This window comes from Nicotiana tabacum, chromosome 1, assembly GCF_000715075.1.
Source record: "Nicotiana tabacum cultivar K326 chromosome 1, ASM71507v2, whole genome shotgun sequence".
Taxonomy (NCBI): Eukaryota; Viridiplantae; Streptophyta; class Magnoliopsida; order Solanales; family Solanaceae; genus Nicotiana; species Nicotiana tabacum.
In genome coordinates, this window is record NC_134080.1 from 137,854,195 (window position 1) to 137,876,393 (window position 22,199).

A 22,199-nucleotide genomic window follows, 5' to 3' on the forward strand; every position below is an offset into this window, starting at 1 on the left:
AACACCCCTACAGCCAATGGCCATTACCAAAGAGAAGAGTTCAACCTCGTTTAAGTCATAATGGGTTAACATTTCGACAATAGCTTGAAGTCACACCCCTACGGCAAAGGACCATCATGAAAAGAAGAGTGCGACCTCGCTCTAATTATATGGACTAACCTCCCGATCTTACTCTCAATAACGCCTTTGCAGCCATCGGTCGTCGTCAAACATTTTTTTTACTCACTAAGAAATTGATTTCGCTACAAGCCCCAAGTTTGACCTCGCTCGAATATATATATGAAAAGAATAACTTCTCCTAAATCAACAAAAGTTCAATCCCCCTCGAATGAATTAAGCCAAGACTCACTTCGTCCAAAATGACAAATTCAAAATATTACCTCGTTTGAGCCAAAGATGACTCTTCTTAAAGCGACAAGTCAAAAGTCAACCTCGCCCAAATATGCGAATCCGAAGAGACTCCATTCGAACTCACACGACGAAATCCTACTTGGTCCGGCTAAAATTGGTTTCCCTAAAAAGTCAAGAATTCACCATAAAAAATCGAAAGTCTATGCTAAAGCAAAAAAAATGTTTAAAGCAAGGGGAAGGGAGAGAAATACAAAGGATATACAACGACAAAAAACCCTTTTATTTAAATAGTTGCGCAAATAGCCGCAGATTATACATGGCCAAAACCGGCCTAGTACAAAAAACAGAAAGAAAAGACAAGACTAAAAAAATAGACTAAGGTAACTACTTTTCACTCGGCGTCATCACTGATGTCCTCCCCATCACCATCTCCAGGAAATTCCTCCTCAGCATCAACATCCTCGCAAGCCTCCAGTGTCATAGGATCGTAGCCACAGTTAACATAAGCCTCTAGTGCCTTCACCCGAGCCCCTTCATAAGCGGCCTCAGAAATATTACCCGCCTCTCACAACCTATTGTATATGTCTTACTAGGCTTCGGCATGGACCCAAAGCTCGTGCAAGTGGCAAGGGACAGAGGCGGGGGCATATTCGACTTGGGCCAACAATTGTGCCTTTTCGGCCTCAAGAGCGGTGACCCGATCTCCCAAGTTTGAAGCTTCCCGATCAATTTTTCCAATGCGCTCTTCAAGCCTCGCCTCCCTCAACATGGATGTCGCTCTCTTGGACTCCTGCTCGGATTGAAGGACACAGATAGTGTCCTCCAATGCCGCCACCTTCGCTGAAGCCAACACCCAGGCACTCTTGGCACTCTCCAACTCGGAGACCTTTCTCTCTATCTCGGTTAATTTCCCCATCCACTCCACATTCAAAGCCTCAACTTTGATGGTATTGTGATCCAACTCGGACTGCAATGACAGCACCTTCGCCTGAAGATGCTCACACTCTGCGGCGACCCCTTTTCCCAACTCAAGTTCTTTGTCCTTTACACGAAGTAGCTCCTCGAGCTCGTTATTCCTGCGAATAGCCTGCATCACCTCTTGATCCCTCTTCTCCAGTTCCTCGCTAAGAGATTGATTACCGGCGTTTTCCCTGAGTTGTTAGTGCATCTCACGGCACTTGTTGGCTATAGCGCCGATACTTCTCCAACATCATCAGAAAAATTTTGTCCCGAATGTCGGTCATGCGAGCACTTTCAATCTCCAGCATGTATGACTGAAATTCCAAAAAAGATGAAAAAAGTCGGTAAAGGTCAAGGTCGCCAAAAACAAAAGGAACACAGAAAAGAAAGAGGAGAAACTTACCCTCAAGCCTATAGCGGCCACTTCATGCATCAAATCAATGTCACGGACATCCCGAAGAGCCCTACACTCTACGACAGAGCGCAGAAGGTCAAATTGCGATACCAAGTCCTCCATGTCCCGCAGAAGGTTAACCTCTGATGGAATCTCAAGTAACAGGACGGACCTCCCACCCTTACCACCATGCGGGTAAGGCCCTCCTCGAACATTCTAACATTATTAGGATCAAGATCGGATTCAGACTCGTAGTCGTCGACCATGACACCCTTTCCCCTCTCTACAGCTGAAGAAGAAACATGACTCAGTCTAGAAGACGAAGGCCTGCCCAAAGTGGCAATCGCGATCTCGGGACCCCGACTTCCCATCGCAGTAGTTTGTTGATCAATCACAGCAGGTGAAGCCTCTATCATCGGGTTGGTGTCGATCGTCGGGTTTACCTCCACGGACGGGTTAGCACCACCGCCCATTTCAGACACCGTCAAGGGAAGGTCGCCCTCTGAATATACTGCAGCTGAAGAAGCCATTTCAGACCCCACTCACTGTCTCTTCGACGGACCCTCCCCATCCTCAGCATGGAAAGATTCATCCATTGAGCGGGCAGTATGAGCGGGAGTCCCAGATTGGGGAACAATTTCCATGTACATGGCTCCGGTCGTAGGCTCAACTTAAGTAGCCCTCAGTGTAGATCGGGTAGCAAAACTCAGTGCAGGCCGAGCAGAAGACGTCGGTTGACGGAATGCGAGAGGAGGAGCCCTCATCCTTCGCACTCTCCCTGTTAGCAGTAATGGTCATGTAAGCAACGAGGTCAAATTGCAAGGCAAAAAATGGAAGTTGCAGCTAGTCGACTTACTAGTATGGGGCTTACGCCCGTATTTCTCATAAAAGGATGCCAATTCACGAGCCCCTGCCGTATGAGGAAGAATGGCGTTCACCCATTCGCAGATATCGTCAATATGCGTAGGGGGTAGTCTCTCGGCTGCAAAAGTAAAACTGATTTAACAATACTACCCAAAGAAAAACGGTCTACCATCACTCCGACAAGAGATACAAAAAACTTACGTGCGAAGTTCCACCTCTCAAGGAACCCTGCAGAGTCCATCACAAGGTGCTCGGTCCACACATAAAAGTAGCTTTCGTAGAAACGACGATTGGTTCTATCGTCCATCTTCACCACCAAACTCCTCGTTCCTCGATGGCGCATATGGATCATCGTGCCTCGAATAAGTTGAGGGGCAAAAATATTGAGCATATGCCTCAGAGTGATCTCCCGACCGGAAAGCTTTGCAAACTTAAGCAGCATGAGGAACGGTTTGTATATGTACGTCAAAAGTTAAGTCGATCATACCTCGTAGATGGCAGAAGTCTACCATCAAGGAAGGGAGAGGAAGCATATACCCAACAATAAAAGGATATGCATAGAACACACAATATCCTGGGTGGTCAAAATGAACAATATCGTCTCCCACCGCCGGAAACATCTCAATATGGTGCGGAATACCCCATTTGGTCTTAAGCTCCGCAATCGCCGTTTCATCCATAATAGAGGAAACATGCTCTGGTTCCTCTCCAGCAGGGCTGTTAAAATCGGTCCATGGCTTCCCTGGATGGGGCAATATTTCGGCCACAATTGGAACCCCCTCATCCTCCGCCATCTCCACTCCTCCGGGAGCAAGAGTATTATTTTCTGGCATCGAAACTTTGGAAAGTCTGTCAGTGCGGGAAGAAGTACCAGCCATTTATCTAGATTGAACAGAGTGAATGAGCAGGGGAAGTAAGAGGGAAGACGATGACGTCAATTTCCGACTAACAGGAGAGTGAACTAAAAATCTGAGGTATCGGATAAGGTAAAGACTAGAAAAATTCTCTGATAGATCGAAAAGTGTGGCAATAGAATGGTGTGTTCCTCCTATTTATAGGAACATAAATTACCCGAGCGGTATATCCAAGAGTCGCCAATCAAAACTGATAGGGTACATGAAACGGTTCAACCCATAGGGAACGTATGTCATAATGACAGTAACTACAAGCGACGTTTTGAATCAACATAACAATTCAACTCCGAACAGGTCCAAGGGTATCGTTGAAGCATCACACCATCGCCTCAACCTAAAAACCTCGCTCAAGGCGTAAACATTCAGATTTCTCCTAACTTTTGAGTCGACAGAGTCCGCCTATCGAACCCGCTCAGAGGCAACCTCAACGGACGGAGGGACTAACTGTATGGGTCAAAATCTGATCGTAGTGGTTGCCCCCAATAGGAATGATAGGAGGTCGATCAAGCCGGGATCCCAGCCAGGTGGAGAAATAGCAAAGAACACCTCGACCGTCCTCGGGGTAAAATCATCGAGAGCATATGTCAAGTCAATACTGTGTTCAAGAGATGATGAAAGGGACAGTCGCAAGAAAACATGTTGTTCAAAGACCATTGAATAAAAGTTCTAGGAACTATATATATATATATATATATATATATTAAGCTCAAATGGAGGGGGGAAGAATTTCTCACAGATGAACAGTCGCTTCACTTTTTCCTCTCTACTCTTTCACTTACAATTCTTTTTTGCTTAGAATGTAAACCTATTTTTCTAGTATTTGATATAAGATTATGACATCGATAAATTTGAGATGTTCCTACCTTTCGTTATTTCCCGCTGTATACATTTAAATCTGAAGTTAATTATGCTTGGCTAAGATTTACCTTCTTTATTATTGATAATTGAAGTTGGCAAAAGAGTCTTAAACTTTTTGTTCAAACAAGTATTCCGGGAGATCCCCATGTATGTTTACTTTGGGACTTCGGATCGGTATTCTGGGAGATCTCCCTGCACATTTATAATTGGGACTACGGGACGATATCCCGGGAGATCCCCCTGTACTGGATATTTTGGGATTATGGATCGGTATTCTGAGAGATCCCCCTGCACATTTACGATTTGGACTATGGGATGATATCCTGGGAGATCCTCTGCACATTTATGTTTGGGACTACGGGACGTTATCCTGGTAGATCCCCTGTTGCTATCTCCGTGTATTGAGTTATTTCTTCATGTGATTTCATCTTTATTGACTGTTATCATCTTTAATTATATTGTCTCATTTCACGTTCTTTTACCTTGTTATATATAGATCCAGTAGGGCCCTGACCTTCCTCGTCACTACTCGACCGAGGTTAGGCTTGGCACTTACTGGGTACCGTTGTGGTGTACTCATGCCCTTTTCTGCACATGTTTTTTTCGTGTGCAGATCCAGGTTCTTCTGCTCAGTCATACTACCCGTGAGGCGGGGCGATTCAGAGACTTCAAAGTATATCTGCCGCGTCCGCAAACCTAGAAGTCCCTCTCTATTCTCCCTTTTAGCTATAGACTTCTTGTATTTACTTTTGCTTAGACTTCTGGAGTTAGAACACTATGTATTTCTTTAGCTTGTGATTCATGAGATTTCGGGTTTTTGGAGTATTTTTGTTCAGTCTGAGAGAGTGATATTATATATGCCGAGCGTCATTTTAAACTTCTTTATTATGTTCCCCGTAAATTGCTAGTTTTGTATCTTTATCTACTTTTTCTGTAAATTGTTAGGCTTACCTAGTCATAGAGACTAGGCGCCATCATGACAGTTCACGGAGGAAGAACTTGGGTCGTGTCATTTTCAGAACTTATATTCTTATATTCATCAATTAAAGTTAGCAACAATTCTGATAGTCTATCTTTAGAAAGGAGTTTGATTTTATCTTTAAGGTCAGAAAAACTTATCTCAGATTCTTCATCAGGTTCATCTTCAGATTCTCGAATTGCTATAAGAGCTCGTTCAGCATCATCATCAATGTCCTCATTTGAACTGTCTTTCCAAGCAACAATCATTGCTTTGGGTGGCGCCTCTAACTCATTTTTAATTTTTAAAATTTCGTACATAACCCTAGGTCTTGATTCAAAGATTTAAATGGATTTTCAATTAAAATCATAGATTAATATTTAAACCAAGGGAATGAATCAAAGGGAAATACTTAGGTTATGGTTTAGACCTTACCCCACGGAAGAAACTTGAAAAACATCCTTGAATCTCCTAATCCCAAACTTTCAAGATGAGAAAAACTCAACCAACATTAATAGCAAAAAATACCCAGTTGTTCTACCTCATTTCTTGTGCCAAACAATCCGAAACTCGCTTTTGATGTCTCCGATGGATTCATCGTGAAAGTCCAGTCAAGTTAGGCTTTTGAATCACTCCATTTAACCTTATAATGAAGGAGATATATTGGTTTCAATATTTGGAAATAGTGTAAATTTTTAAATATGAATTCAATGGCAATTTCGTAATTAATTTGGAAAATCTGGCAACCCAATTCTTAGTAAAATGACCATAAATTCCTCATATGATGTCGTTACTTGATGATTTCAGTTGCTATAGTTCCAAAATTATGATACGAATATAATGATTTAGTCAAAACACGAATCAATGGACGTTTGCTCGATATGGTAACCTTTATGCTCAAATCGACGTCGAAGTCGAAAACAATCGCCATACAACCCAAACTTATCCAAAACTCATCGAAATTTAACCAAACTTTGTGGAAATGTCCAAAACTATCATACAAACTTATTAGAATAATTAAACTCCGATTCTGAGTTTGTTTACCCAAAAGTCAAACCTTGGTCAACTCTTCCAACTTAAAGCTTCTAAAATGAGAATCATTCTTCCAAATCAATCCCGAACCGCTCAAAAATCGAAACCAACCATATACGCAAGTCATAATACACAATATGAAACTACTCAAAGTCTCAAACCACCAGATGGAATGCTAAAGCTCAAAAACGACCGGTAGGATCGTTATATTGGTCATATGGAATATCATTGGGGTCCACGCCACTACTTTATATTTCATCCAATTCAATATCAACACATGGTATATTAACTGTGTGACATAAATAAACATCAATAAAATTCTTATCCTAAAGGTTTTTGTAGAATTCTAACACATTAGCATCATACTTAATAAATCAAAATGCTCCATTTTTATTGACTTGACATGCAAATTTCTCCACACCTAAGTACCCAATATCATTTGCCTATTTGTTGAATTGAATAACATGCATTTCATCAGTGTCAGCAGTTACAATAGTAAAATTCAGAATAAAAATTAGAATTTAGTGTATTATTCCAAAATGCTCTAATTTTAAACCCTAATAACGAAAGAACCATTGCATGCATGCAAAACATATCTATCATATAAAATATCAATAACGCGTAAAAACACATGAAAATAACCAAAAATTTCATGAAAGACTACAATCAAACCTTGAATGACTTCTACGTTTCTGGTGAAGGAGAAATCAACGGTACACGAACCTAATAGATTCTAGTTTTGGAACCGATTTTGAAAAAAATATAAACAAAATATGCAGATGATCTAATAGGCAAAAAATCCTATGACAATCGTACACTCCATTTGAGCAGACAATTGAAAATGTAGAGTTCAATTAGAGAGAGACAAATGAAAAATGAAAAAAAAATGAGAGTAGCTTAGGGTCTTTAGGTCAAAAAAGAATGGGAAATAGTCGATGCTTAGGGTGTTTTTGCGTCTTACACGTGGTAAGTTTTAATTAGTTTTTTGCTGATTGGATTGCCACGTTTGTGAATTTATATTAGTTCACTTATGTTGTAGTTGAAGTGTTTATGTGGGAATTTTGAAAGTTTATTTACCGGCATGTAGTGGCAGATCTGCGTTGTAGAGAGAGAGTGGCACGCCACCCCACAAGCTTCGGTCGAGACAATGTCTATATTTTATATAGGCAAAATACATAAGTACCCACCTAACCTATGGCCCAAATCCCCCTTACACACTTTTTGTGGACGATAATAATATTACACACGCAACCTTTCTAAAGTGTAGCTAATACACACCACTTTTTTTCTTGACCAGCTTTTCAAAATATGTGTGAGGTCACGCGCCAATAAGGTCGTGACACGTGTCCTAACTCAAGAAAAAAAAGAAAATACTAAATTTACACCAATTGATAATATTTAAAAGAAAACAAACAAAAAAGAAACAATGCCCCCCCACCCCCCCCCCCCACGTTTCTCATCTTCTTCACCAAAAATTAAAATAATTTTTCCTTCCTCCATTATCACCACCTTATCACTGTTGTTACCGCCATAGCTGCCACCAACGTCGTAGCTACCACCATCACCATTAATGTTCAAAACAAATCAACAAATACCACAGTCCCCCTTCTCCACACCTATTTAAAAAAAGAAACCTTTGTTTGAAAACGAGAAATCCAGCAGCAATTGAAGAGGAAAATACTTTAAATGTTTGTTATGATTCTTTTTATACATGGGAAGAAACATAATATCAAGCTGGATTATAACTACAAATGCAAAACCCACTTTAAATTGGCTTTAATTATTGTAGTGAGAGTTTGCCGGAAGGTGATTTGGGGAAGAAATGTAAAATATTTTTTTTTTGTGTAGGGGGGTGGGGGAAAGTGGGAGGATGGATCTAAGCTGGGATGACAAGGAACAAAAAAGAAAGCCAGATCTGGTTTCCCCTTTTCTAGTTTCTTTTTACTATCATATTAAGAAAAGATATAAGGAAAAAAATTATGACATGTGGCATTTAATTAAGGATCTGAATAAAATTTTAGAGGTTATACGCGCACAATGTTTTAGTTAAACACGCGCATGCCATCTGGAAAAAATGGTGTGTACTAGCTACACTTTAGAAAGGTTGCGTGTGTAATATTATTATCGTCTACAGAAAGTGTGTAAGGGAGATTTGGTCCATAGTTCAGGTGGTAACACATGTATTTTGCCATTTATATACATATAAAATTGATATATACATCAAATATGGCACCCGCAGTAACAAAGCGTCGCATGGTGTCACTGGCAAAGGGCTAGGAATTCCTCTTAAATGATGTGAGTTTGTTTGTTTGACTTTGATTTTGCTCTTTTTGACTTGAAGGAAAAGCATTTTTTTTATTTCATATTTTTCTTTTTGGTAATTGTTTTTAATTCATATTTTTCTGTGTATTTCGCTCTTTTGACTTTCGGAAAATAGACATTTTACATATATTTTGCTCTTTTTCCTTGCTGCTAATATACCTTTTAGAAAGAAAAAAACTTCGGACTTGCTATTCTTAATTAATCTTAGGTGAATTTTATTTAGTTTAATTAATTCTTGACTTTTTCTCTTTTTCTTTAAGTACAAATCCTGGGTATGCACAACCTTCATATTAATAAGTACCATACAGTTTTAACGAATCACATAAATATTAATAAAATATGTTTAAATAGTAAAATATAAATGATAAAAAAAAGTTTATATTTTAGAAAATGATGAAAATTGACTATATTATAGTCTTTTAAATTTACGTGGTTATTTTAATATTTCACTAAGAAAACGTGAAGTATTTGCAATGTAACTAATGATGTCATCATCTATCGTCTTCAGAATATGAAAACTCGTTGAGCATAATTGTAATTGAAAGATTTATATTTATAACATTAGTAATATTTTTGATAATTTTATAATTTGCGCAAAGTTGTCATAATTATACATGTTCTTTTAATTTGAACAAAAACGACGAATAAGCGGAATTGAAGCTCAAATGGATCAAACCGACCAAATTATACCCTATTTATTGGACCGTATAAATAGCAATATATTTACGTTCAAAGTAGTGTGGCACTCGAACCTCCAAATCCTGAATTTGTCTGTGTCGGCATGACAATCGGGTGCAAGTTTAAGTGGCGGGATGCATTTTTGCCTTTTTAAAAGTGAGTATTTTAGGTTTAAGTTTTTAAATGGAGCTCTAACTGCCGGTTCCCCCCAAATATGAGCATACCATATCTACAGACACCATAACTTTGTTCTTGGTACTTCATTTGACAAAGCTCTGTTTCTCCATAGAAAGCAGGTCTTCAATCTTTACTCATCTCTTATCATTGTTCTTCCGAATAATAAATATTTCCAAGTTTTTCTTATATGATGTTATATCAATCATGCACTTATGGCTTTCTTTTAAAACTGTTTTTCTAGGGTTCCATACTTAAAAAAGGGCTCTATAATAAGGTTGTAAACGCTCTTGATAAATTACCAGTTTGCTGTTCCTTTAAGTCGTCGTTTGAATTTTGATATAACACTTAAACTCTCAAGCTCGTCTTTTCCCCCCAAGATTCGTCTCTTTTTTACTTTTATTTTAAGTGTAGAAACAAAGGAGTAAAACTACTTCTTCCTTCCAAAATTGTGTGACTTACTTGTTTTTTTTCCTAGTGTTAAACCCATCTTATTTCAATTTTTCTGTGTCTATTTTCTAGAATTTTTTATGTTTTAATTGAAGAAAAGAACTTTCAATTTGGGCATTTTTTTTTATATTGTACCTACATCTAAAAATTTGACATCATAATATGCTTCAACCATCTAATTTGATTTTTCTTAACTGCAGTTTTATGAAACTGGAAATGACCAACGGAAAGCGGAAAACACTCTGTGACTTCTTTCCTGGATCTGGTTCAATTCTTCTTTTCTTTTACTAGATTTATTTGTCTTCCACTGTGATAATGCAAGTGTTACTACACATTAACAGGTCGTTTGGTTCACATACTAGTTATGCGATATTATGATGCAAGGATTATTATGTTGTGAATAAAATTAGAAATGATAATTATTAGGTGAATAATGAAGGAGTTATTATGTGGTGAATGATAATACAGGGAGTAAAATATAGGGAGTACTTACTTTAAGGAGATTTTTGTCTTTAAATACTTGTATCCCAGTATTGCTTATACAAGTTTATATTTTCAAACTCTATCCCTTATGATTTTGATATATCAATTCCTACATAACTTAATGTGGTTATTGTTTAATATCGTCAACCAAAATTAGTTATGCGGGGATCATTTTATTTCCTTCATGGTCAACCAAATGCTGCATAAGTTATCGGGGATTATTTTTCTAATCTTCCCACCAAACACAATTATTTTATACGGAATTTTATGTTGGCGCTGTTTTTCATAATCCCTCCAACCAAATGGCGTGGTATTAGTTATTTGTTTCGTTTTCCAGATGAACCAAGGAATGGAAAAGTTCATGAGTGTGGACCAAGAAATGCAAATCTCAGGGAAGCGGGCAGTAGTAACTTTTGGAAAGAGCATGTTTTCAAGGAAGAAACAGCTTATCGAGCTATGGCAAGGTTTTTCTGTCAATCTGGTATATCTCCAAAGTCAATAGAAAACGTTAACTTCAAAAACTTAATTGCTTATCTTAATCCACAAACTCGTTTGTTTTCATCTGCCATTCTCTCACGGTATTGCTTGAAATTGTATGAGGAAGAGAAAGCGAGAGTTAAAGAAAATTTGAGAAGCTTGAATGGACGGGTTAGCCTCTCAGTTGAGAGGTTAACGTATAACAAGTTCCATGACTTTGGCTACTGGCATTCCTCGGATTTTGAGGAAAATTGTTTTGACTTCATTTGTTTAAGAGTTCATTTCATTGATGAAGACTGGAAGCTAAGGAGTTGGGTTATTAACGTTAGATCTTTTGGTGCGTATGACGATTACATTAGTGAGACAATTAAGTGTCTTTCGGATTTTGGTATTGAAGATAAAGTATCTGCTGTCACTGTGCATAGCTATCTGGACTTTGATGAGATTATTGAGGTCATTAAAAGTAAACTTCTTGAAAAGAAAAGACTCCAATTAGATGGACAATTGTTTCGCGTGTCTTGTTGTGCAGACATTTTTAGTTCAATGGTGAAAAAAGCATTTGGGATGATAGAGGATTTAATCAGTGACATTCGACTCATAGTATTTTGGGGCAAATCACTACCAGTTTGGAATGTGACATTTCATAAATTAAAGGAAGCTTTGGAGTTAGAGGCTAAAGGAGAATACTTGAAAGGTGATTATAAGGATTATGATATACCTTCGCCCCAAGAGTGGGAGAAAGTTAGGGGAGTATGTAAACTTGTAGGACATGTCTATACTGCAGCAGAAGTGCTATTTATGTCAAAATGTCCCACTGCAGGTCTCTACTTCCACAATCTCAATAAGCTTCGATTTAATCTGATGAAAGAGTTTGTGAGTTCAGATGAATTTGTCAGAAATTTAGCCAATATTATGCTGAAAAAGTTTGACAAGTATTGGAAGAATATATATTTGGTGTTGGCTCTAGCTACTATTATGGATCCACGCTACAAAGTGAAGTACATAGAGTTCTGTTTCTTGAAGTATGAAGATAACGGTCATTTACCGCTCGCATCTATCTTGGAGGCAATCTGAAGCCTTCTCGATGACTATGTGGTGCACAGGTCCACAATGGAGTATCCTATGAGCGATGACGATTCTGATACGGGTGAAGATCTTCTTGAACCAACGGAAATTGTTGATGATCCTAGTTTTGGATTTGACTGTTCAGAAGAGTTTAGCAAATTCATCGAAACAACTAGTCAGCCACCAAAGTCAGAAATTGACTGCTATCTAGAAGAACCTATTGTGCCTTGGACTAAGAACTTTGATGAGTTGAGTTGGTGGAAAGCTGCAAGTCCTAAATATCCTGCCCTATCAAATTTAGCTCGTGATCTTTTGTCAATTCAATTGTCTCTTGTTACAGGCTATGATGCTTATTTTATGGATGTGCGTGAACCTGATAGCCACTTGACTTCCTTGGAGTCAGATTTAGTGAATGCCTTGATGTCTACCAAAAGCTGGTTTGATAAACAGCGTCGTAATGCGGTAATCACTGATTCTTCTGCTCTCATCCATTCGTTTCTTTCATATTTAGTTCTTGCTGATTAAATGCTAGAAGTGGAGACGGATGACTTAATACAGATATATCAAACCAATTCTCTTTTCTGCTACACGTAGTCTTCTAGCTCACATTAAAATGTGGGGTTCTTCTTTAAGCTGTTGTGCTGGTGAGCAGATTGAGTTTTAAACTTTGTGCAGTTACTACGAGCAGGGTCATTATGGTACATATCATACGTTATTTATAAAAGAAAAAGAAGGAAGCCATTTCTCAAATTGCAACCAAGAAATAGGTGGAAGATAAAATGTTGAATTGGCTCAGCACTTTTGGTACACATATTAATGAGCCAACTTGGTCCTAGTCGCTAACAGGAAAAGGGGGCTGATGATCCATGTGAAGCTCTTTGAATGTCTATCTCTCTCTTACTTCAGAATTGACTGATGATGTTCAGTCTTGTTATTGAACTAGAAAAGAACCTTGTCGTTGTGAACTCAGATCTCATATGTTTCTCTTTCGACCCAAAAAATGAAAACAGATATTGATCTAAGTTGCTCGGACACGGGTGAGGGTCTAGAGGTCGTATCCTTCGAGATGTAGATTCTAAGATTTGGGGATACGGATACGGGTACGGGGATCCGGCTAAAAATAATTCAAAAAATAAAAATATCTCTAAATTATGAGAAATTTTGTAGAATACTTACGTATAGCTTGTAAAGTGTGGATTTTCTTTTTATTCTCAAGTTGTAGATAAGTAAAGGATTAATTTTTTAGACAAGGTATACTATTTTCTTCAAATTTACCCTAGTTTTGGTTCTGATTTTGGGAATCAAATTATATCTCGTCTCGAATTTTTCAGTCCGTCGTGGTCAAAGTACCCAAAATTGTTTGACCATATCAGGTACGGATCCCATACCCACACCCGTACTAGTGTCGTGTCGACACGGGTGCGGCACCTAAACTGCCGTGTCGGAGCAACTTAGATTTTGATAACCACGCCCAATGAGCTTCAGACCTGCTTGTGGTTCAGTGGTCCTCAATACCTCGTGGGGAAAATTAACTCCAAAGCAAACTTGATTAGCAAAAGACAAGAAATATTACTGGGTGAGGGTCTTGACGAGCCAGAGGAACAGAACCCGATTATGTTTCTGGGTCCTCTATATGGTTTTTGAAGCTATAGAGTGGTTGCTTTTGGTTTGTCACTTCTGACAATTTTATATAGCTGGATTTATGGGTTACCCTTTAATAGAGGCAATGAATGTATAGGTACTCATTCCTTCAACTCGTGATAGATTGATAGTTGACGTTGATGAGACTTGTTATGGCATGAAAACAGTATTTTCAGGCTTATAGTTTAGTACTAAGATAGCATGAAACATCTTTTCATTGGATACAGAATCTAGTCAAAACAGTCTTGAGATTCACTGTCAAAGCCAATAGCTATCTACTCCAGAAAATCTGTCACAACAACAATACACACAAAGTTTGCGGATGCGGACTAACTTCTACCTATTAGGCAACTGACGTGCGTGAAAGGAGCTCTTAGGCTAGAGGCCGGGACTATCCAATAAGGTATACAGCGTGGCCGTAGCCTTGAACATTATCTTTGAACTGAACATGCCATCAGGTAAGAGTAGGCAAGGAGATAATAATTTCATTGGCTAAAATAGAAACTTATTCAAAAGCTCTTCAATAGTTGCTTGTTAGGTTAATCTGACTATCAAGTGACACCAACAGTTGAAATAGCATGTGGGTGTGAAGAGTCCTAAGTGTCAAACCTGGGTAATGGCCCTTCTGCCTTGCTGCTTCACATCAAAGGCAGAAGTTGATTGCATATCACAGGGGTCACCTGTCAATGGACGCTCCTACTTCTTGATTATTGGTTATTAACATCTTATTCACATTTCTTCAGTCTATACAACATTATCCTTAGATGGTATAGCTCAGAAAAAAAATGAAGATGTGGAATTAATTCGGCAATGGCAAACTTTATTTGCAAATGACCAGAATGGTTTGAGCAGAGACTTGTGCGATTTTGTGCTTGCTTTTATGGAGTTTCATCAGGATCTGTCTCTCTGTTAAATTTCTTATATGTATATTTTCCATGCTGAAGGAATGAAAGGTTCACTTTTCTGCTGATATTTGGTACCTTTTGTTCTCCAACTCAAAACTCTCAATGTTTAACATCCAAAATTAAAGCACAGCTAAAAACTTTCTCTTCCTTTTGCGGTGGGAAAGAAGTCATGTTGCTCAAAACTTGGTCGAAACATCACCAGCATTATGTAGTCAAAGCTAGACTTCTATTTCAATTATCATAGCATCGTTCTTCTAGTTATTGCATTATCTTCTGGTTGATGATTCTCTAGTCTAGATCATAACTCAAAGTCTGGCATTTGATGTATTGGAATATTTAACTCAAAGCCTTTCCGTGTTTGCACCATTCTTATTTAGATGTTCCATTGAGGTCTTTGCTAACATCTCTTTTCTGTTCTCTGTAATTTAACTCTCTTGTTGTTGGGAATAAACCCCTTACCAAAATAATATTCACGGTAATAAAGCGGAATAATAATGTAGCACCGAGATACGGTAATTAACAAGAATAAAAGAGTAACAATGACACCAAAATTTTTACGTGGAAAACCCTTCTGAATAAGGGAAAAAAACCACGACCCCGAGAGGAGCAACTGATATCACTATAGTAAGGAATTTTACACTTTGTAGGTCGGAGGTAAATACTCCAAAGACCACTACAACACTCAAAAGAAATAACCCTCTTTTGATATTCCCACCTCACTACAATATCGCTCACTCTCTATTTTCTTCACAGACTATTTTCTTATACCTTGTCTGTGAAACCTCACTCTTTCTTTCTCTCTTTGTTGGTGTGAAGAAATGAGAGTTGAAGCTCTCCTTTTATAGCCAAAGTTTCACCCTCTAAAGCCTACAATATTTGACAATTTACACACATTTTTCACAATTCAACAAAGTTGGCTACCAACCAAACCAAGTCAACAAGGTTGGCTACCAACCAAACCAAGTCAACAAGGTTGGCTACCAAACCAAAGAAAACTCTTATTAGGCACATGCCTAATACTTCTTCAATGAGATGGACATCATCAATCTCCCCTCCAGTCTCATTCATCCAGAGGAGGTAGCACTGTCTTCTAGTTTGAATGCATGCCGACAAGTTCTTTGCATAGCTCGAACTTGTTCCTTGGTACCACCTTGGTCAACATATCTGCGGGATTCTCATTTGTAGAAATCTTCAAGACTTTTAGAGATTCATCATCTACCATTTCTCGAATCCAATGATATCTCACATCAATGTGTTTGGTCCTTGCATGGTACATAGAGTTCTTGCTAAGGTCTATTGCACTTTGACTGTCACAATAGACGACATACTCCTTCTGATGCAATCCAAGCTCTTGAAGGAATCGCTTGAGCCATATCATCTCCTTGCCAGTTTCTGTAGCAGCAATGTACTCTGCTTCAGTTGTTGAAAGTGCAACGCACTTTTGCAACTTAGACTGCCATGATATAGCTCCCCTTGAAAATGTAAACAAATATCCAGTACTGGATTTTCTGTTGTCAATGTCACCTGCCATATCAGCATCTGTATAGCCCTTCAAGATTGGATCAGATCCTCCAAAGTACAAACAATCTCCCGTGGTACCTCTCAGGTACCTGAGTATCCACTTGACTGCTTCCCAATGTTCCTTTCCAGGATTTTCAAGAAACCTGCTGACAACACCAACTGCGTGAGCAATATCAGGTCTAGTACATACCATTGCATACATCAAGCTTCCGACTGCTGAAGAATAAGGAACTTTAGCCATGTTCCCTTTCTCTTCCACTGTTGTAGGACACATCTTTTTACTCAACTTTAGATGACCAGCAAGAGGTGTGCTGACTGGCTTAGCATTCTTCATGTTGAAGCGTTCTAGTACACGTTCAATGTACTTCTCCTGAGATAGCCACAACTTTCTACTTGTTCTCTCTCGAACTATCTTCATCCCTAGAATTTGTTGTGCTGGGCCCAAGTCCTTCATATCAAATGACTTGGACAGATCTCCTTTCAACTTTGCTATCAACCCCTTGTCTTTTCCTACAATTAGCATGTCATCCACATACAACAACAATATAATAAAGTTATTCTCAGAAAATCTTTTGAAGTATACACATGGATCAGAATAGGTCTTTAGGTATGTTTGACTTTTCATGAATGAATCAAACTTCATGTACTTTCCAGTACATGTGTTTCTTGGTGCCTGCTTCAATCCATAAAGACTCTTATTCAATTTGCACACCATGTGTTTCTTTCCAGCTACTTCAAATCCTTCTGGTTGCTCCATATAAATCTCCTCTTCCAAATCTCCATGAAGAAATGCAGTTTTCACATCCAACTGCTCCACTTCAAGATCTAGGCTAGCTGCTAAGCTCAAAATTGTTCGAATAGAAGTCATTTTAACAACGGGGGAGAAAATTTCGTCAAAATCAATACTTTTCTTCTGTTCGAAGCCTTTAACCACCAATCGAGCTTTGTATCTGACCAGCTTGCCATCTCCATCTTTCTTGAGTTTAAAGACCCATTTGCATTTGAGTGGTCTTTTACCCTTTGGAAGTTCAACCAGCTTGTATGTGCCATTTTTCTGGAGAGATTCCATCTCTTCTTGCATAGCTTTCATCCACTGGTTCTTTTCTGGATGAGACAACACCTCCTTAAGACTTTCTGGCTCCCCCTCATCACTGATGAGGACATACTCTGTGGAAGGGTACCTGCGTGACTCTACCCTTGGCCTCTCTGATCTCCTCAGAGGTTGATGTTGTTCTTCTCCCTGAGTGGGGTGCTCCACTTCCTCGACACCTTCATCAAGTTGCTCCCCCTGCTCAATAACCTCACCAGGTTGCTCCACCTGCTCGGCAACCTCGTCGGTTGTACTTTCTGCACTTGTGGGATTGTTAGAAGTAGAAGGAATAGTAACAAAGTTAGGAATTATACCATTTTTCGCCTTTTCTAACATATCAGCAGCAGTTCCAACTTCACTTTCTCGGAAGACTACATCTCTGCTTCTGTTGACCTTCTTCTTTACAGGATCCCACAGTCTGTACCCGAACTCTTCATCTCCATATCCGATAAATTGCAGGGAACAGATTTATCATCCAGCTTTGTTCTCTGCTCTTTTGGTACATGTGCAAAAGCTCTGCAACCGAACACCTTCAGATGCGAGTAGGACACCTCCTTGTTGGTCCAAACTCTCTCTGGGATTTCAAACGCCAACGGAACTGATGGACTCCTATTGATCAGGTAACAGGCTGTCTGAACTGCTTCACCCCAGAATGACTTAGGCAGTTTAGCCATTCTGAGCATGCTTCTCACCTTCTCCACAATGGTGCGGTTCATCCTCTCGGCTACGCCATTGTGCTGTGGGGTTCCAGGAACTGTCTTTTCATGTCTGATCCCATGACTTGAACAATACTCTTCAAATTCCCTTGAAGTGTACTCACCTCCATTGTCACTTCGGAGGCGCTTTAGCTTTCGACCCGTCTCCCTTTCTACTAGAGCATGAAACTTCTGGAAAACTTGAAACACCTGATCTTTGGTTTTCAAAATATAAACCCATAATTTTCGTGAAGCATCATCAATAAAAGTAACAAAATATTTGTTACCGCCCATTGATTCAATTTCCATTGGGCCGCAAACATCAGAATATACTAAATCAAGTATATTCAATTTTCTTTCAGACGATGTCTGAAATGAGACTCTATGCTGCTTACCAAATAAACAGTAGTCACAAGGTTTTACAGTTGTACCTTTGGCATAAGAAATGAGTGATTTCTTGGCAAGAATCTGCAATCCCTTCTCGCTCATATGACCCATTTTTTTGTGCCATAAATCTACAGAAATCTCATCTTGTGCCGCGTTCAATTCACCTTGGCATATTTCTGCATTTGTCCTGTACAACGTGCCACGAGCAACTCCCTTTGCAATCACCAATGATCCCTTAGTGAGTCTCCACTTTTGATTTGCAAAATAACTCTCGTATCCATCTCGGTCTAAAGCAATTCCCGAGATCAAGTTCATCCGCAAATCAGGTACATGCCGCACATCCTTTAGAACCAATGTGCATCCGACATTTGTCTTGATACAAATGTCACCAATCCCCGCAATCTTTGAGTAACTTGTGTTACCCATTTTCACTGTGCCGAAATCACCTGCTACATATCTGCAAAAAAGATCTCTTACCGGTGTGGCATGGTGAGATGCCGCTGTGTCAACCACCCATTCCGACTCTGGACCTGACAGGTGCATGCATTCCTCTTCCTCATTTATAAAGAGGACAACATTATCATTATTTTGCACCATGGCGGCTGTGTTGTCGTCATTCTTCTGGCCACTGGTTTCACCTTTGCCCTTCCTTGGATTTGGGCAATCTCTTTTGAAGTGACCTGGTTGATTACAGTTGTAGCAATTTCTGACTCTTGATTTGGATCGGTTCTTTGACTTCCCACGAGCTCCGGATCTACCATAGTTGTTCGAACTCCTTTGATAACTCCTGCCTCTACCTTCTGTGATGAGAGCCTGTCCTTGATTTTCAGGCTTCTTTCTCATCTTCTCATTGAGTAGAAGAGCCGATGTGACATCTTTCAACTCAATAGTAGTCTTACCGTGCAGGATGGTTGTTGCCAAATTATCGTACGAAGATGGCAATGAGTTCAATAGCAAGATGGCTTTATCTTCTTCCTCGATTTTCACTCCGAGGTTGGCAAGCTGTGTGATTATTCCGTTAAACACATTTAAATGTGACAAAAAATTCGTACCTTCACTCATGTGTAGGGCGTATAACTGCTTCTTCAGGTACAATTTATTTGTCAGCGTTTTGGACATGTATAGGCTTTCCAACCTTGTCCAAATTCCACGTGCAGTGTCTTCATCAATGATGTTATTTACCACATCATCTGATAAGTGCAACCTGATTGCACTAGCAGCTCTTTCATCCAAGTCAGCCCAATCCTCAACTTTCATGGTATCAGGCTTTTTGGAATCAACATCTAGAACCTTGTGTAATCCTTGTTGGATGAGCAGATCTCTCATTCTTCTTTGCCATGTTGAGAAACCGTTATCTCCGTTGAATTTTGCTACCTCGTACTTTACTCCGGACATTTTTATTTTTCACCAAGTATAGTACTACCGACAGTGAATAGTATTTCAGTGAATGAGCAGAACCTGTGCTCTGATACCAATTGTTGGGAATAAACCCCTTACCAAAATAATATTCACGGTAATAAAGCGGAATAATAATGTAGCACCGAGATACGGTAATTAACAAGAATAAAAGAGTAACAATGACACCAAAATTTTTACGTGGAAAACCCTTCTGAATAAGGGAAAAAAACCACGACCCCGAGAGGAGCAACTGATATCACTATAGTAAGGAATTTTACACTTTGTAGGTCGGAGGTAAATACTCCAAAGACCACTACAACACTCAAAAGAAATAACCCTCTTTTGATATTCCCACCTCACTACAATATCGTTCACTCTCTATTTTCTTCACAGACTATTTTCTTATACCTTGTCTGTGAAACCTCACTCTTTCTTTCTCTCTTTGTTGGTGTGAAGAAATGAGAGTTGAAGCTCTCCTTTTATAGCCAAAGCTTCACCCTCTAAAGCCTACAATATTTGACAATTTACACACATTTTTCACAATTCAACAAAGTTGGCTACCAACCAAACCAAGTCAACAAGGTTGGCTACCAAACCAAAGAAAACTCTTATTAGGCACATGCCTAATACTTCTTCAATGAGATGGACATCATCACTTGTCACCTTATAGCTGAGACTATTTTGTTTTCATGCAGATGAAAGCTGAGGGCTCCGCAGTGCAGAATAATTGATTTGAGAGGAACTTTTCCTTTTTGATGGAAGATTGAGATTCCAAGAAAGCCTTTATTCGGATAACTTCCTATCTGAAATAGCCAGAAACGTTTTTGCGGATAATGGGATGTTATTATATATAGTAGAAATCTACCTAGTCCATTGTGATCCTGCTAGGCCCTAGGTGGAATGCTAGCTACTCATAGTATATTATTGCAGCTACTTCTTTTTTCTGTCTACTTCACCCCAAATGTTAAATAGCCCAGGGAATCTTTATTTTATCAGATGTTGAGGGAAAAGTACTCAATATGGGAGAAAATCCTTAAAAAGTATTCAGCAGAAGATATTCTGAAGGATGAATGTGAAATTATCTTAGGATGAAAAATTGAAGGAAAAGAGCAATACTTCCAATATGAGGAATCGAATAGCAAACAGAGCCTATGGTTTGATATCTGATTTAAGTTGGGGGCGATTAAACTCAAGTTGGATCACGTGACTGAAGCCGCTTTCTCTCACTGCTGTTGGCAAAGAAACATATCCAAAATACCACGTCTTTTAATTTTGCTAGGCAAAAGTGATTGTGGTATTAGATTACCTGTGCTGTTCCTGCAGCTGCTACATACTGGAAAAGCATCGAGTCAGTCTAGATTGTGCGTATTCTCAATATATGGAGGCATTTTATTTTAGTAATCTATATTTATATATATATATATATATATTAAAGCCACATTACCCCTAGATTTGGAGTATGTGGCTTGGTCAGGTGCAATTGCATGTCCAACAGCTGAAATCATTCTTGAAACGATCTCCCATCAAGATGAAGCTTAAATTTTGGAATTTTTACATTCCTATGCCATATAGGAAAGAGAAATTTTCATAAAGCACTATCTTTTAGTAGTAATTAGTCATCTATAGATACCATTTGTTATATTACGGATTATAGATACCTTTTATGTGGTTATAAGATGTATTTGATGTATTTAAGCTATTGTATTCATGAATACAGTCCAGCTAATCAGTTGTTGTATTCGAGTGTATTCGACTGTATTCATGGAGTGAAACATGGGATTACAGCTGGACAGATTATTGTATTCGACTGTATTCACGGCGTGAAATAGGGGATTACACTGTTTTTAAAAGGGAAAGTGAATCAATTAACATAATAGACTCCTAATATAACTCAACAAACTCAATTATAACACACAAATTTTGTATTTTCAGTTATAAAAAAGATTCTCAACCGAAAAATACCTCAAAAACATAGCAATCTTCAGAAAAATTATATAACATCTGAATACATAAATTATATTAATTAAATTTCCGCGATAATGGAATGCACGCATTAATAATCTATGATGATCTTAGTAAACAGGCGGTAGCATATCGACAAATGTCATTATTGTTACGCCGACCACCAGGTCGTGAGGCTTTCACAGGGGATGACAGGATTTGAACCTGTGACATTTTGTACCCAAAACAAACGCGCTACCAAGTTGCGCCACATCCCTTCAATTGTTCCACAGTGTAATTGTAGAGAATTCCTGTCTCGTTTTCCACATGGTTATTTCCTCCATTAATATATACAAATTTTCTGCTCATTTCGTCTTTTTGGTCTCATTTAACATATAATAGTAAAATAAAAGGAAAAGACTTCTCTTATAGATTATATAGAAAATACTTATATACAATTATATACAAAATATATAAATACAGAACCCGTCGTAAAAATCAATTAGTATTTTTCGGGAATTCTCGGTAAGAAAGAAGGGGATGTTTTTTTTTCTGTTTTAAGAAAAGGAAAATCTTATTTCCCGAATCATTGTACATTGCAATTTGAATTAGGAATTCTGTGTCCAACTCTAAGCAATCCT

The 22,199-nt window shown here is 38.7% G+C and overlaps 1 non-coding gene and 1 pseudogene across 1 annotated transcript; one reads left to right on the top strand and one right to left on the bottom strand.

Moving 5' to 3' along the window:
- The first annotated feature begins 9,700 nt into the window (after window positions 1-9,700).
- Window positions 9,701-21,011, top strand: LOC107758948 (zinc finger BED domain-containing protein RICESLEEPER 1-like; annotated as a pseudogene).
- A 751-nt stretch (window positions 21,012-21,762) lies between these two features.
- On the bottom strand, window positions 21,763-21,836 carry TRNAP-UGG (transfer RNA proline (anticodon UGG)). Its single transcript has one exon. It is a non-coding gene; the product is annotated as a tRNA-Pro (tRNA).
- Window positions 21,837-22,199: the final 363 nt, after the last annotated feature.